The sequence below is a fragment of the Zonotrichia albicollis genome, chromosome Z (genome assembly GCF_047830755.1).
Source record: "Zonotrichia albicollis isolate bZonAlb1 chromosome Z, bZonAlb1.hap1, whole genome shotgun sequence".
Lineage (NCBI taxonomy): Eukaryota > Metazoa > Chordata > Aves > Passeriformes > Passerellidae > Zonotrichia > Zonotrichia albicollis.
Genome location: NC_133860.1, coordinates 45895850 through 45912776, shown reverse-complemented (window position 1 = coordinate 45912776; position 16927 = coordinate 45895850). Strand labels below are relative to the sequence as shown.

General features: G+C 38.8%; 1 protein-coding gene across 9 annotated transcripts in view; it reads right to left on the bottom strand.

Annotated features, from left to right (window-relative positions):
* The window catches only part of JAK2 (Janus kinase 2), an 83619-nt gene extending 67492 nt beyond the window's left edge, over positions 1-16127 (bottom strand). For 6 of the 9 annotated variants that reach the window (XM_074533047.1, XM_074533048.1, XM_074533050.1 and 3 more), the window contains exons 1-2: positions 15985-16127; positions 15345-15405 (exon numbers count right to left, since the gene is read on the bottom strand). The gene's annotated coding sequence lies outside the window, so the exon portion shown is untranslated. Of the gene's footprint in view, positions 1-15344; positions 15406-15581; positions 15628-15984 lie in introns of all 9 variants that reach the window. The other 3 variants (XM_074533049.1, XM_074533052.1, XM_074533056.1) reach the window with 1 other exon arrangement.
* Positions 16128-16927: the final 800 nt, after the last annotated feature.

Genomic DNA, 16927 nt, shown 5'->3' with positions numbered 1-16927 from the left:
AGTCAGCAAAACAATTGCAAGATCTGCATATGAAAGAAGGAACAGTAATCCAAAATTTAATTTTTATATAGGAACTTTGCTATGCAACAAAAACAAACACAAAGTAGCTGGTTCAATTTGAAGTTTCTTTGCACTAACATGGTTTTTTTTCCAAGCAGTGCAGACCAAACTTTAAAATGAGAGAACCCCTTTCCTCAAACCTGAAGGATGTTACACAATACTCTACAATGGACTTTGCTAGACTACATGAAAGACAGCAATATTTTACTCCAAGTAACGTCAATGACTAATGAACTCAATCTGTAAATAGGGAAAAAAACCTACACACAGATGCAGACTGATTCCTGGAAACAGTTTTTTTTCAGGCTTTTTTCTGGGTTCTACATAAAGATAGAAAAGGACTTGGTTGCTTTTTGTTTTTCTTTTAAACTAAGATACCTTGTGGGATGATTACATCAGCCCACAAGTAATATCACTTAGACAAAAAAACAATTCAGACAATCCATTTTATTATCGGAAGAGATGTTACTAATTGCAAAATGTTTGGAGATTACAGGCTTTTCTTCCCTTGCAACTACTATAAAGTATGTCTCTGCAACCCAGTCTGCCAATGAATACAAGCAAGGAGTATAATCTCTTTCATGCTGTCCACTGCCTATCCTCCAGCCCCTAATCCCCCGTTACCTTTACAAGTTTCAAGAGGAAATGGACACTGGAGTTTTCCCATACCTCTTCTCAACATTTAGCTTACATTGCAAGAGTGTTCTGGGACATAGGAGTTTGTTAAACTTAGACCAAGAACTTCAAGATTTTAACAATAAACAGGACCTGCTACACAGAAACATTGTCAAAGTAACAAATCCAGTGGGTGCTAAATGGTGGCGGCCTCCAAAATGCTCCATCTGATATTTTATCTACAACAATTACCTTTTAGTAGTCTACTTACCTCAGCAAGAATTAACTCAGAAATCAATCTAAATAAAAAACTATACATAAAACCTGCTTTGATTTATTAAGCAACTATCTGAGCCACATAGTACTCAAATTTGTATCATGTCCACATACCTCAAAGTGAAAATGGTTTACTTCAAATGAATTCAAACAAATTTTGCTGATTTCACAAGGCTTTGAATGAGATCCCAAGAAGGGAAGCAGTACTTGAATCCTCATACCAAAAAAAAAAAAAAAAAGCAAACAAAAAAAAATATTTGCAGCTCAGTATGATTATGGAGTCAAACATGCTTGGTTGTTGACTTGCTTTATGCATATTAATCTAATGTAAATTTCAACTTCAATGCCAAAAGATCAGAAATCAGGTTTCTAGTGATAATACTGAATCTTTTACATGTACATATCTGGTTATTTTTAAACACAGAGAAACAGAAAAAAAAGGTGAACCAGATGCAGATCCTCTTTAAAAGCACTTCAAAACATTTCCTTCAAACCCACTTCAATGGCTGTAAGCATGTTTCCAGTTATGACTAGTCTTTCATTCTTAGTATTTTAGGGACCTTATTTTATAGTGAATGCAATCAAAACTCCTTGTTTTGATGAAAGCCACCTATATGTTGTACCTCTGGAACAGTATTTCTTCAAATTACTTCAAGTACTGTAACAATACTGAGTAACTAGGTGTAATGACGATGCCAGTTTAATTCCCACCCCGTCTCACTGCAGAAGGACTAGAAATAAAATATGACAAATAAAATCCTACTGGCATTCTTCACCTACGGTACACAACTCCAGTTAATTCAGTTGTCCTTTAACTCGGTCAAAAGAGGATCACTGCAGCACTGAAAACCCCACCTCATGGAGCCCTTTAAGAATGTGCCTGCTATGCCTTTAACACAGAAGAAAATGTCAGTACTCCAAACTTTTAACCCCCCTCCTCACCTCAGTGCTCTCTGCTCAAGGTCCTCAATCCTCCTGTTTGTAGGAATTGCTGGTAAGAGTGACAGCGAGCTTCCACACACCTTCTCATCTCAGCCTTGCCAAAACCCTATAAGCAATTCTACTCTATAACCAAACACAGAAATACTTGTACGGTTGTCTTCCTTTTCACTCTGCTTCTGTGTGTTGGTGACTAACTGACAGATTGGGTAGGATACTTTTGCTGCCAATTCAGTAATACAGGAGGTACCAGCTAGGCAGCCAAAAGCTCCACACATCAGAACTCGCATTCTGGTGAATGGACACATTATTGAAACAAGGGTGTTTTTCATTGTGACCAAACCAGATTAAATATCATTACATCTTATTCCTTTTACAAATCCAAAGCAGTCCCACATGCAGCCCAATTGCCTTCCTAGAGCTATAGCTGCTCTCTAATCAGTCCTTCCTGCACTGCCTTTGTTCCGCTACTGAGGGCTGCCTTACTGGCCCTTCACTTCACAAGCTTTTCCAATGCAGTAGCTTGACTTGGGCAAGTGGTTAAATATTTTTCCCCTTAACACACAAATGCAAATATATTGCTTGTACTGGTCCTGCAAAACCTCTAAATACTTCTCAAGCTGAGCATTAGCCCAGCAGGACTATAATTATGCTGGTAGCTAAATTCCCTTCCATTTTCTTCTGGTTTTGTTCCGCCCTTCTCTTTTATACATCATACTCCTTTCCCTGCCCTGAAAAAGACAGAAGGAAAAAAAGGAGGAGAAAGAATCCCACTCTTCTTCTTGCCACTTTACTCTATATCCCTGATCTATTCTGTATTTTGTAAAAGCTCTCCACTTTAAGTTCCTTTTCCTTTGTTTATTCAGGGTATCCTCCATTTCCTATTTCCTCCTTCCTTTCCTAGCAGCTGGACTCCTCAAAGGAACTGGTTCTGCCCCTTTGAGAAGTTTGGGCTTTTTTCCTTTTGGTAGAAGACAAAAAAGCCAGCTCTCCCCAGTATTTCATTTCTTTATCACTCAAGAGCATACAAGTTGCTTTCGGAGTTGATAATCTACCATGTCTTCTTGTGTAACGGCTCTCAAGTCGATAATTTTAAATAATCCATTGCAAGTAGAAATTATCGATAATCTGCAAACAGGCAACCCTCAAAGAATGTCTTCTAATGGGGAAACAAGTTAAAAACTTATATAAACCCTAGAACATACAAGGAAATATATCTAGAAAAAGATTTTAGAAAAGTCATGTTCATGTAATCACTAGAGGTAGTATTGCCACAAAAACTGACAATTTTTTCTTACTTCTGCACTGCAAATTACTTCATTTCTGTCTGTGATGAAGTTTAGATTACCAATTTCAGAAGTTTCAGCACTATGAGTGAGCAAAAAATTACATAAGGGGTTTTTTTCATCTTCTATTTTTTGTGTGAAAGAAACACACCATTGCATATGTCAGATGATGTGTTGCTGTTATCAAGTCTAGATATCCTGCATCTGTTCTAAATAAATGGTTTAGTTATCACAGTAGCCTTGACAGTAAACATGATGTTCCTAAGTCAACCAGGATTTTCAGGTTACAAGGACAAAAATGAAAAGACACACAAATTATCAAACTGACACTCCCACATAGTCTGTGTAATCCACAGCTGACCTGCCATTTCTTTCATTACTTGTACACACAATTTAACACTTTAAGTATGGCTGTAATCATATAATAAGATTTGCTAAAGCCAGACTTTGTGTGAACTAGTCCAACAGTAGCATTTTGATGATCTACTTGCTGAACACCAAGAGTACTTTTGAAATGTTTTGAAACTAGCAGAAACAGTAGCATTAGTCATACACATTTAAAATGCTCTATCACATTTGGAAGGCATATGAATTTCTAATAATTACCTAGAAGTGACTCCAATATTCTATGAAATAAAAGCACATCATAATTTAAAATACAGAATGACTAATGTTCCGTACATATGCAATAACAGCCTATTAAAGACTCCCTCTCATAAAAATAACAGAATTGTATAACATTTTGAAGTAAACATTGCACTTACAGCACCGTAATTATGACTATGTCATTGTTTCAGTAACAAAAAATATAATGCAGCAGTTCACCCAGTGAATAAGTACTTTGATCGAGTATTTTAATTATGATGTCAAAAGGGTCTCATCCATTACACAGATAAAACGAAACTTTAAAATAAAAGAGAAAATGAGACATCACAAACTGTAATTGCAAAACCAATCCTGTGCATGATCTGTGTCAGGAGATGGAGGCATCATAAATAAAAGGTTTATTAAGCTGATATTTTACTCCATCACATGGCCTAAAAACGAAAGGATGATGTTCGAGTTCTAGATACTGAGAATTTTAGACTGAAATACATACTTCTGCTTATTTCCCTGCCAGAAACTATAAAGGTATTGGTGAAAAAGTAGTAAGGAATATGTGCACACACATGTAAGATCCAATATTTCCTGGAGAAATGAACACTAGTTCAGAGAAATTTTTAGTTTAAATTATGAAATCTTTAATGCTGACATACAGCTAGAGTGCCATACCCTTAACCATGGGAAACCAACACTGCGCAAAACACTTGCAGATAGCATGAATTTCTGCTTCAAACACTACTAGATGATCAATCTTTTCTTAGATCAATTGTCTATACTGAGGTTATAAAAGAGCATTTCCAAAGTCTCATCACAAAGGACCTCTCCACTGTCAATACAGCAGCCTCACTGAAATTTGACATTACGCAGTACTTTCCAACAGTTACTACTGCTGCAATAATTAAATATGTACAGCAACAGTTAAAGTTAACAAGACATACAAGGATTTGCACCCATTTCTATTTCCATACAGAACCACTCATCTACCCACACCTTCACAGAACACTCAGTTCACTCTTGTGACACTTCACAGACAAAGAAACAAGGACGCTTGTAACTTTAAGAACCACTAAATATTCCGAGTTGGAAAGGACCCACAGGGATCACAGAGCCCAAGTCTACAGTGAATGGCCTGTGTGGGGAGTGAACCCACAAGCTCAGCAATACCAGCCTTATTCTCTAACCAACTGAACTAATTTCAGGGTTTCTTGCACCTTCTTAATTACCCGTCATCTGTATCTTCTTTCCCTCATTTGTAATACATTTTGACTTTCTACCATTATCCTTGTATTCAGCTTAAACATCAGTTCTGATATACTACCGAGCAACCTGCCAGTTTCTATTTTCCTTCCAGACAAAATACCGATACTTCTCCTTCCTCACACACCAAAAAAAAAAATTCTAACCAAAATACTACATCCTTACCCACTGAGGCTAATAGAACTGAGTCTTTTCACAATCTGTTTTTCACAAGAAATTTGGTTTTTCCACTAAAAAATCAAAACTAATTTCTTCTTCAAAACCAGCAATAGTTCTCCTCCAACTGAAAATCAGTTTTCCAACTCCAAAAAGATAATCTTAATATAGCTTATCCCAGCTTGCAAATCTAATCTTATTTAAGGTGCTGTAAAGTGCTTTTTGGTTATCTTATTTTCTTCCCATTTTCTCTCCAGAGGCACTCAAAACTTGACTGGGGAGTTGGCTGTAGTAAATCTGAGGACAACAGATCCAGAAAGACAAAAGGTTGTTTCTGCAATGAAAACTGAAAGACAAAATACTTGGCTAGATGAACCAACCATGAAGGTTGATTCCAAGTAGGTCAGACATTGACTACTGTCAAGATCAGAAAGCATCTTAAAACCTACTTGATTCAGAGCAGCATGGCTAATGGTTGTTTTATTAATGTGATCGGACAAAGAAGTGTAAGAAAGCAACAAAGCCTCAACAGGAGAGATGTGGCTGAACATGAGAGAAAAGTTCTGAAAAAAAAAGAGTATAGAGATAGTAAGAAGGTAATGAACAGAGAGGCCTCTGGAAGGATGATGAGACAAAGCCGTTTACATTCTTGCTCTCTCCTTACTTTAAGCCCATATTATTTCCAGAATCCTATTGAGTTCCTGCTTCTGCCTGTAAATTCACCTCATGCTCCACTACTCTAAGAAAGGAATGCAGAAGTATTTTTACTGTTGTGATAAAAGAGGAAAATTCCTTTTCTTACAACACTAGAAATGTAACCATTTAGAAACAGTAAGGTTATATTATGCTTATGACCTTATATATATTTTATAATATAGATATATATGTATTATATACCAATGTCTTTGACTAAGACAGTCTTCTTTTATTTCTAAGTTCAAAATAGTTATCTTGTGTGTGGCGCAGTATCATTCATATTAGAAAGTTCAAATTAACAATTTAAACAATTTTTTTTCCTACCACTTGCTGTGTAAGCTTACCAAAAGCTTACCAAATGAGTCTGCATGCCCATTTAACCTTGTTGCTGCATTATGGTTTTGCCACAAAGGCTTTAATACTTTCTTCCCTTAGTTTCTCTTTTTTCTCCTGTAAATGTCATCGGTGACAATGACTTACCACCTTAATTCCCTAACAGCAAAAGGATGTACAGCAGCTTTGTTTGCTCAGTTTCTTCCTCTAAAGGCTTAGTGAGTAACTGGAAATTATGTCCAGATAAGAAAGACACTGTACCAAACAACAGGTAAGTATACTAGAATCACTGTAATGCATTATAAAGAACAGTTCAATGAGAAATTAGATTTTCTTCTTAACCAGAAGTAAGCAAAATATTGTTTCAACTAATAATACCATAGTGATAATTCCTGCATGTTTACTGCCTCTGAAAATATACCTCTGCCTAACTGGGGAAGTAATTAAGATGTTATTTTGCTTTACAATCAGATTTCTTAAAATTTCTTCTTTCCCCTTAATATTTCATAATCAAGAAAGCAGCCTAATAATTTAGGTCTTTATAATAAGAACAGAGTCAGGAACATGAACTTTAAAAAGCAATAGAAACCAAAAAGAAGTGGAAACAAGGCAAGTATTCTAATATTATGTATATACTTAGCTCCTCAAGTACAAGAGCAAACCTCAGTAAGAAATGGAAGAATTTTAGGCACAAATAATATCACTAGTACAAGCTCTTATTAAACAAATTTTGAGGTCATTAAAAGATGCAAAAAACATGGCACACTGATACACAATAAATTTATGTTTCTTAAGGGAAGAAAAATGCATTCCACAATTAACTTTATTAGTATGCAATGAGATCACAGAGAAACAGTTAAGAAAGGCAAATATTAAAACTTGTAAACTTGTATGCAGGAATTCAGCTTGATCAAGGAACCAAACTGCACTGGCACACCCTTGTACCCAGTTCTAGAAGACATTCATTCCAGCAAAACAGAATGCCTTGGTATCAACAGGTTGAAGTTTAATGACCTGACAAAAACAAATGACTGAAACACTCCAAAAGTTCCAGCTGGTTTAACAGTCCATGAATATTACAGACTCAAAGATAAAATTAAAAGAAAACAAACAACAAACAAACAAAAACCACCAAAAAACCACCAAAATATAAATACATGTGTTCTATTCGTGTCATGTATAATTAAGTACTCAGCAATCTAATGGCCAGACAAATTGATTTATTCAAATTAAAAATATATTTTTTAAGTTATGACTGAAATTAAAGACAGCATTTAATATAAACCATTCATGTAGCACGTTTACTTTTTAAATTGTTGTTCCATGTGTTTTATCACTCAAGGAGCCAAATAGTTCTCTGCACTAATGTTTTTAATCAAACAAGACACATTATGGTGCATTTTTATGTAAGAAGAGATGGAATTTAATGAGTTCAATCTAGATTTTGAATTTTAATTAATTAAATTATGCCAAAGAGCACGTTGGCTACAATTTTCAACTACAGTAATTTTTAACTTTCTCTTTGCACACTGCATTTCTAAAATTGAAATGTAACAAAAACATAGGAAACCGTCAAAAAAACTACACTGACATTATTGAATACAATACTTACAATGAAAAGTTATAGAACAAAATAAATTTATATAAAACATACTATGTTTTCCAAACTATGCAGTTCAATAAAGATTGAACGTTCAGTCAATTACATAAACTGAACAGCCTGGGTCACAGTATTTTTCAATGATTTAAACCAATCATTGTTCATCATCAAATGGTTATTTTTACACAAACTGGAGGAAGAATATATTCCCAGTTTGATTGTTGGAAAGTCTCTGGTCACCTACTGCCCTGGCCTTTATTTAGGAGTTCATCAGTGTTCAGATCTTAGCTGAACTTAAAATTCTGAATCTAGGTATTATTCCACTGCCCTAACATAGAAAAAAAACCACTGGCAAATAGGAGCAAGTTCACAGCAGAGGCCACAAACACAGTTGGAGGCTGCAGCACAGACCCTATGAGGACAGACTAGGAAGCAGGGTCTATCCCACCTGGATGAGACTGGGGGCGCCTAACAGCAGTCCCCAGGACCAATATGGAAGTTATTCAGAAGATGGAGCCAAGCTCTTGTCCTCCATCCACAGGACAAGAGACAACAGGATCAAGTTGAAACAAAAAATGTTCAGAGAGGAAATAAAGAGAATGTTTGACACCCACATGATGGCCCAGTGGTTGACATGTTATCTCCACTCTTGGAGATTTTTATGACCTTCCTGGATACAGCTTTTGTACCTGTTATGACCAAAAGTTCTACTTCATGCAGAACTTTGAAACAGAAACCAACTGAGGTCCCACTTCACCAAATTATTCTGTGGTTCTATACAGTATCTGTCTAACTAAATGTTTAACTAAAAGTTACAACATTTGACTAAATTTAGGCTTTAGCAGAATTGTAACTACAACCTCCAAACAGTTTTCTTTAAAACAAACAATAATTTAAAGAAATCCTTTTCATATTTATTAGCTGCTTGTCCACTGAAAATCAGGGATGACATGCTCTTGTTTTCATTCTGCGCGTCCCCTGAGCATGAAAGGGGACCATCACTTTTCCTGGCTTCATGGATATTTAACCCATTAACTGCATGATAAAGGGCACTCAAGGTAACTTCTCTTTAGGCATTCTCACTTAGAAACACTTAAGCTATGTTGCATCAACTCAAAATAATACTGAGTTTTCTACCCAAGACATACTACAGATGTTGGAGAGGGAGTAAAATAGTTTGACACACTAGGACAAAGCACCAAGTGCCCTATATGCTGTTCAAACTAATGCTTTTTCAGTATTTGCAGAAATGGTTTCAGAAAACCCAAATATAAAGCTGCTTAAAGGCCTTTCATAGATTATGGTTGAGCAGTCCACAAGTCTACTGCAAGGATAAGAAACCAGACAGTCAATGCCTTCTAGCATATTATGGCATGCAGATAATGTATATCTGTAATATCAAGTCATGACAAACTTCAAATATCCTTCTAAAAAGTCTGACTAAAAAATATTATTTCACCACCCTGCATAGTTATAACAACGGCACAACCACATCACAGCACAACAAATTACAAGAAGAGACATCATGTATTATCAACCTACCAAAAAATGTTTACATCAGGTTCAAAAGTTTGAAAAAATTATGTGTCAAAACACCATAAAAATTGCCAAATACTATGATCTCTTTCAAAAAAAAAAGTAAAAACATTTCTGCATTCCAAAGTGAATTTAAAATTCAGCTTTGTGGGTTCACTGGCAGAATTATCGATCAGTGTCATAATTTAGGAATAGAATTCCCAGTTTGGAACTCTCACTAAAAAGAAATCTTGGCTGCTCCCTCCATGTCCCCACTCCAGTGAAAAAAAAAAAAGGCAGAGATTACAGGTTGATGTAAGAACAACTTACTGGAAACAGCAATGAGATAAGAAAATGGACAGTAACAGCAACAGTATTAATAACAGAAGTGTACAAAAGAGGGTGATTTACATGCAAAACGCTCCCTAAAGACCCCAGGTTCCCTCTTCCCACCACATTTCTTCTTGACCTGATGCCACACCCTTCTTTCCAGAAGTGAGATCACCCCACTTCCAACAGGATGAAGTGCATGGTATAGAATAACAACCTAGACACTGCCACAGGGGCCCAGGCTCTACCCCCTCACTGCTACTGCAGAAAAATTAACTCTGTCTTGGCTGAAACCAGGGCAATAAGAAAGCAATCTCAGCAAGTGGCAGAGCTATTTGGAAAGAAACCTGGAAAAAATACCAAAGTCCAAGAAAATTACGGCACAGCTTAAGAGTGCTGCAGTCTAAAGATATCCTTCTAAACACTGCTTATACGTGTGCATCCCGTTGGCTGGCAAAGGCCATGAGAAACTTTCAGTGTCCTGTATGGTTTAAGCTGCTGTGGCTTCCAACTGCTGAAATATGAACAAGTTCAGGTACACCTATGTATGTTACAATCACACATGCAGCCACATTGCAAACCTAGCTTCAAATTCATTTGTTTCTGAGTGATTCTGGTATAATCTCATTACACCTCAGCCAAATAAATTCTCTGGTTTATTTATTCTCCACTTTGATGTACACCTATTTCATCACACTGGTTTTAGGTCTGCCAATGCATAACAATGAAAACTGAAGACTCCAGTTCATTTTCACACCCACTTTGCAAAGCACCTGTAAGTTCTACTAAGTTTTGCACTCTTGCTATCACAAACTTAAATCTAACATGCTTATCTCCAGCTTCTGCAAGCATGTTTATGAAATACTCACTGAAATTCAGTATATGTCCATCCTCCTTGCAATGTCCAAAACATGGTTTTAGTGGGCTAGTCTCCAATTTTAGGGAAGAGAAGATACATAGGAATAGAATGCCCTAATGTTACCTTGAAACTGAAGAAACCAGGTTAGGAGAAAAGCAGACAGAAGTACATTTTCACAAGCTCCCTGACAGAGAGCACAGTTACAAAGGTTTATGAAAACCCAGGTATGCGGCAATTAAAAGATAACCGCGCACCTATTTACACAGTTGTTAGAGTAGTTCCAAAGTCTGTCTTTTGGGAGCCAGCTGTTGGATTGACACAAGCTTGACTGCCCACAGCTGAGGATCTGGGTCTTGTGCAATCTAGTGCCCTCCAATTCCACTGGGAACCCAACATTTCTTTTGTAGCTCAGTCCATCTTTGGGGTTATCCAGGATGCGATTACACAACATTTTCTCTGACGCTGCAAGCCAGTTTAAGAAGTTTTCCTGTCCGCTCCCTTTCCCTCATGCCACTTGTTCCAAATGAGACAAAAAAAATTAATTTTAACTTAGGTCACTTGTGATACAGTTTACAGCACAGACCTATAAAAAGCTGTTGTGTTTACACAACCGAGGAAACAGCAGATTCCAGTGTTTGTGAGAGGCTAAGGAAAGAAAAGTCTTGAGAACAAAGCTTAAGAGAACAGTTAATACACATGATAAAACTACAACTCCACCTTATTCTTAGATCTTTGTGACTTCATGGTTTGTAATTCTCTCTCTATAGTTTATAAACCTCACTTTCATTAGGAATTAATCTTTGTTTTCCAACCGTCTTTGTCCTCAAATGGTCTTGCATTAGTCTCCCAGTCAAATTTTACCTAATACATAACCCAAACATCACCTGCAACCCATACCTCCATATCTGAATCCATGCAAGCAATCCCATAATTTTATTTTGAAATTAAAAGGCCTCCCAATCTAAATGCACTTGAATAACTGAGGTCTCTAAAAACTGTTTGATAAGTACAGGTACCAAATGAACTGTATGTTTATGTATCAACACTGGATATTTAGAAGGCAAAGGTTTCTTACTTTAGAAATATCTGACAGTACTAGAAACCCAAACCATATCCAGTATTATGAAATAATGAATAGTGATGAACATTTTTGTGACAACTATGAAATCCTTGCAGTCAAACAAGACTAACTGATATCAGAGATGGAAAATAGTCATTTAAAGCATACCAGACCTGTACGCTAACACTATTCCTCTAACATATTATCCGCTCACCAAAAAAAACTCTCAAAATTCTTGCACAGTTTCTGATAAACAGGATGATATAGACTGTGCAAAAAAAGGTCTAAAAATTGATTAAAACTGATTTGATAGTTACTCTCACTAAATAATACAAAAAATGAATCCTTGAGACCAGTGAATTCACATAAAGAAGCATTTTAAAAGTTTTAATTGTACATGCTAATAACTTTAATCACAACACTTTGAACACGTATAATAAATCCATTTAATTAAAACATCTGTAAAAGACTTTCTTAAGTCCTGAAATATACTGCAGCTGCTCAAGCACATAAGCAGAATGATAAAGGTAATACCAGCTAAATCAGCTCCACTGAACTGTCGATAAAAAACCTTACACCATGAACAACACATAGATTAAGAACTGGGGTAAACATCAGAAAAGATCCCATGTGGGGTTGCATGCAGAGCAAGAAATACCACACCATACACATTTATGCAAGCATATAAGCACTTTCAAAGTCCTAGCCTAAAAACAACTTTGGTGATAACCGGCTTACATGAGACTTGAGCAGGATCAAAACTGAGAGCTAGCCAAGCAAAAAAAAACAAAAGACAGATAACATCTGATGTCAACAAACATAAAATAATATACCCCTGAAAAAAAAAACTTGCAGTTATTCGCACGTGACATTACATTTTAAGCCAAATGTAAGCAGATAAACAAAACAACCACTCACAGGATGTGCAGCTCAGCAGAATCTCTGCTTAATACAGGCACACAAGAGACAAGAAAAAGTGAAGAGAGGAAAGGTATTGAAAACATTCTCAATTCACCTGGAATATTGTCTTTTGTGACATCGTAAAAAACACAGAAAAACAGAATTAGTTCATAGATTTGTATGAGCTGTGAACAAATACTAAGGACTCTAAGAAAAAAGAAAATGCACACATTTACCCCTTCCCCCACCCCTGCAAAAAAAGCACCACACAAAACCAGAAGAAAACCAAGAAGACAGAAAATTTAAGCAGCAAGAGTATGCTTCCCTTCCTAATACAAGGAAACGTGCAACCATGATTAAAAAGCAAACTACTAACAACAAAAGGAACCACGTAATGCTGCTGTGGAAGTCATTGTCAAAGAGATGCAGAGAAAACTCACCTCAGAAAGGGACAATGTTTCTATTGATTTTAAATCAATAGGTGCCTGCACCAGACTAGACAGGTTTTTTCCTACAAATCAGATTTAAAGATTCAGCTTTGACTGTGCAAAACAGTAACTACATAACCAAAATTAGATCGACAATTGCCTCCTAGGCAAGTCATTCTACACAACACATGGGGGTCATCATTGTCCACATGAACCAGACCTCTCTGCATCCAGTATTGCATAACCCACAGAGCTTGACATTTGAGTGAGGCACCACCCTTTCCCTCTGAGCATCTTACAGGTTGCAACTGACAGTGACAACCTACCTTACACTTGCACCTTGTCGCTGTCACTGAACTGTCGCGCACAACCAATTTAAGTGAGACAATCTACTCCCTAGGTGAGCACAGTATGCAGCAGAAAGCATCTATTTGTATGCAGCAAATAAAACTGGATCACCATTCCTTCAGCAGAACTACAACAAAGAAGCTTCTTTGTATATTCACATTTTTGTACAGTTTTTCACATCTGCATGAAGACTGATCTATCTCACAGAATAATTTTAAAATGCTATATTCAGAAATTCAAGAAAGCTCCTCGTTCACCTTTTGATAAAGAAATTGTAATTGAAACAAGTTAAAGAAATACAAACGTAAGCATGAGCTCAAATGTTGACTCAGATCATGTTAGTATTACTCATATTAGTCATCTTACTGGCCTCTTGCTGAGAACCCCATGGGACACATGAATACATAGAGAACCCACCAAAATCAGTGCACAGCCAGGGTCGGAGGTTTTGAAACAGCATCTCTATTGAGTCAAATGAAAAAATATAACTGTGTGCTTGCCTAATGACAGGGATAATATTTGCATGCAAGCCTAGGTAAAAAGTAGCAGGTGTGTTACAAGAAAAATGCTAGCCTGTAACAGAACAGGAGCACTAAGGATAATTTGGGTTGAAAGGCACTGCAGGAGGTCATCTAGTTCAACCCCCTACTTAAAGTTCCAGTTACTTTTCTAAAAAAAGCCACCAGATTTTGGTTGCCTTTTTCCAGTTCTTTTTTTTTTTTTTAGAATAATATTTTTTAGAACAAATACTTATTTTATTATTGCATGGTCAATTCTGTTAACTGCTTTTTAATTGCAAGTTTGTAACTTTTGATACTCTTCTATTCATAATGAACACCATTTAATTACTGTCTCTGTTTAATACTACTACATTTTTGAATTGTGTTTATTTCCCTTTTAAGGCTCTTTCAGATGAGATCTCAGGTTATTTCTTGCAACTGCAAACATCGTCACTTAGCTTTTGTTTACATAAGGTCATACAGTAAAAACGTCCCAAAGCTGAAATAAAGAGAGACCAATGGCAAAGCAACAATCTCATTCAGCAATTGCTTTTCTCCTAACTTCAGAAAGATGATGCTACTGCTGGTACAACATGACAGTAACACTCACTTTAGTACTGTTCTGTGGTCATGCATAACACTACCTCCACATAGTTTGGAAATGGTTATTCTACAGAGATGTCAATTTTTTCTTAGCCTAATCATAATTTTGAACAGCTACAAGTAAAAAGCAGTAGCAACCTCCTTTCATTTTCCATTCTGCAGTTCTAGTCAGTGTGATTCAACCAACAAGGATGTTGGACCATTTTCTGCATTCCATGTACTTCTTACTCATTACAACTTCCCCTCCCGGCAGCAAATACTCCTTCCCCATGTTGCTGTCATTGGTGCTTACAAAAAATGAAAATCTGCAAATACGTCAAATTTAGGCTTCTCTGGAACATCCACCACAGCTTAAAATCCCTGCTACTTCATACAGTAATACCGAAGTTTTTAGTTCAAGAGTCTAGACTTACACCATGTAAGTCACTCAGGATGCATTCTCATCAAGCAGAAAACAATAGTGGCTACTGTATTCCTACTAAATCGTTAAATTACTGCCACAAACTCTAAAAAGGGAAGAAAAATGGGCATGCCCAAAAAACATCACTACAGTATTAGCACCATATCAGTTATGAAGACTGAGATGCAGGGAAGGAAAAGAAAGTTAATCCATATAACTGATCCAAAATACCTTTAAGTGTGCACAGAGTCTCTCTATAGTCATCTGTCAATGCTGATTTTCCATAAAATACAAACTTAAGAAATACTTCTCTCTCACCTACTTACATACATGTTACATTTAATTAGTAACAGCACAAACTAAGAGATAATAAACTGGTAAGCTTTACAGAGCTAAGATGTCAGAAACAACGATCACAAAGCAAATAATCTCAAGTACAAAATTACACTCAAAATTGTCAATAGCCATTACAATCTTCCCAATTAAGTTTTCTTCTGTACAGCAACCAGAAGGAATACAGTCAGTAATTCCCAGCATAAAACAATTTATGAATAATCAAAGGAAGGTGTTATTTTCTCACCTGTCACTGACTGCAGAAGTGAAAAATTTGAAGACAATGCCACAATCAGGTTCTAATTAGACTTCAGTCGCAAAAAAAAAAGAGAAAAAGAAAAGGAAAAAAAATCTGAGGAAGTTTTATCTTAATTCTTTTCTTAAAAGAAAAATTATCTTCTGCAAATTAATCAAATCAATTAATTCACAACCCACACCTAACGGAACACTTCCCCACGCAGAAGCAAATTCAATAGATACTTACAGAGAAAAACCACAAGTGTGGTTTTTCGTGACTGTCTGCCCTCCTTCTGCGAAGAGATTTTTTTTTTAACGGCACAAATAAGTACTCGCGAGGAAGTTCTCCCGCAACACACGGCACCTCCGCCGAGGAGGCGCGGCAGCCACCCTTCCAGCTTCCCCGCCGCCCAGGTCGGCCCCGGCCCGCCCCCCGGGAGCGCTGTTTACGGAGGGGGAGGAAGGCAGCGCGGTGCCCCGCTCACAGCGCCCGGCGGGCAGGGTCTCCCGCCCCCCGAGCGCCCGCCCGCCCCCGCCCGCCGGGGCTGAGCCCCCGCCGGCGGGACGGGGCTCGGGACACGGCGGTGCAGCCGCCACCCCGGCCACCCGCTGGGCCCCGCCGGCGGGCGGGCGCTGCCGGCCCCACTCACCGCGGCCGTGGCTGTGCAGCGCGGCGCGCAGGCAGCGTCCCGCCCGCTCCCTGCCCATGCACGGCGGCCCCGGCCGGGGGACGCGGCGGCAGCTCCGCGCCGACCCGCGCTCTGGCCGCTGCCTCCGGCTGGGCGGCGCTCCCGCCGCTCACGTCATCGCGCGGCTGCGGGCGGGGCGGGTCCCGCCGCGCTGCCCCGGCGAGGCGCGGCCGCTCCGGCGGGGCTCGCCGAGTCCCTCGGCCCGCGGGGACGCCGTGCGGCCGCAGGGCGGGCGGCGCGCAGCTCTGCCGTGCAGGCGGCAGCCCCCTCATCGCAGACTCGCAGCACGCTCTGAGTTGGAAAGGGCAGGGGACACACGTGGGTCATCGCGTCCAGCTCTTGGCCCTACACACAGTACCATCCCCACGAGCCACGTATGTGCTTGAGATCGAAACTCATCTGCAGCTCTGTCAGGTTCCGTCGGCACTAGAGAGGGCACCAGGGTTTTGTCGGTGCGAGAAGCGGAACCGCTGCCGAGCAGGCGAGCGCTGCTGTTTGCCCCCGCTCCCTGCTCGACAGTCGGTGTGGGCAGCGAGGGCTTCTCCTGTCTGCCGCAAGTCTCGGTGTGTGGGAGCCCGCCCAGGTGAAAGCTGGAGAGATTGGGACCAGCACCGGGAGGGACAGATCTGGCCTTGTTCAGCCATGGCACACAAGCAGTGCGTCCTTGCTGCGGTCTGGCTGCACAGTAGTGAGTGTGTTAGCTGGGCCAAAGAAAATGTACGGTTGTTTTTTAAGCAGAGAGAGAGAGAGAGAGTGTGTGTGTGTGTGTGTGTGCTAGTTCTGTCCCACCTCTTGGGATTTATTGCACAGTTCTGACTTCTGAAATGCACGCTTTTCTGTCACTTCCTGTCCGACGAGTTTGTTCCTTGTTTTCTTGTCCGTGCCAAGTAAACATGCTTCACCT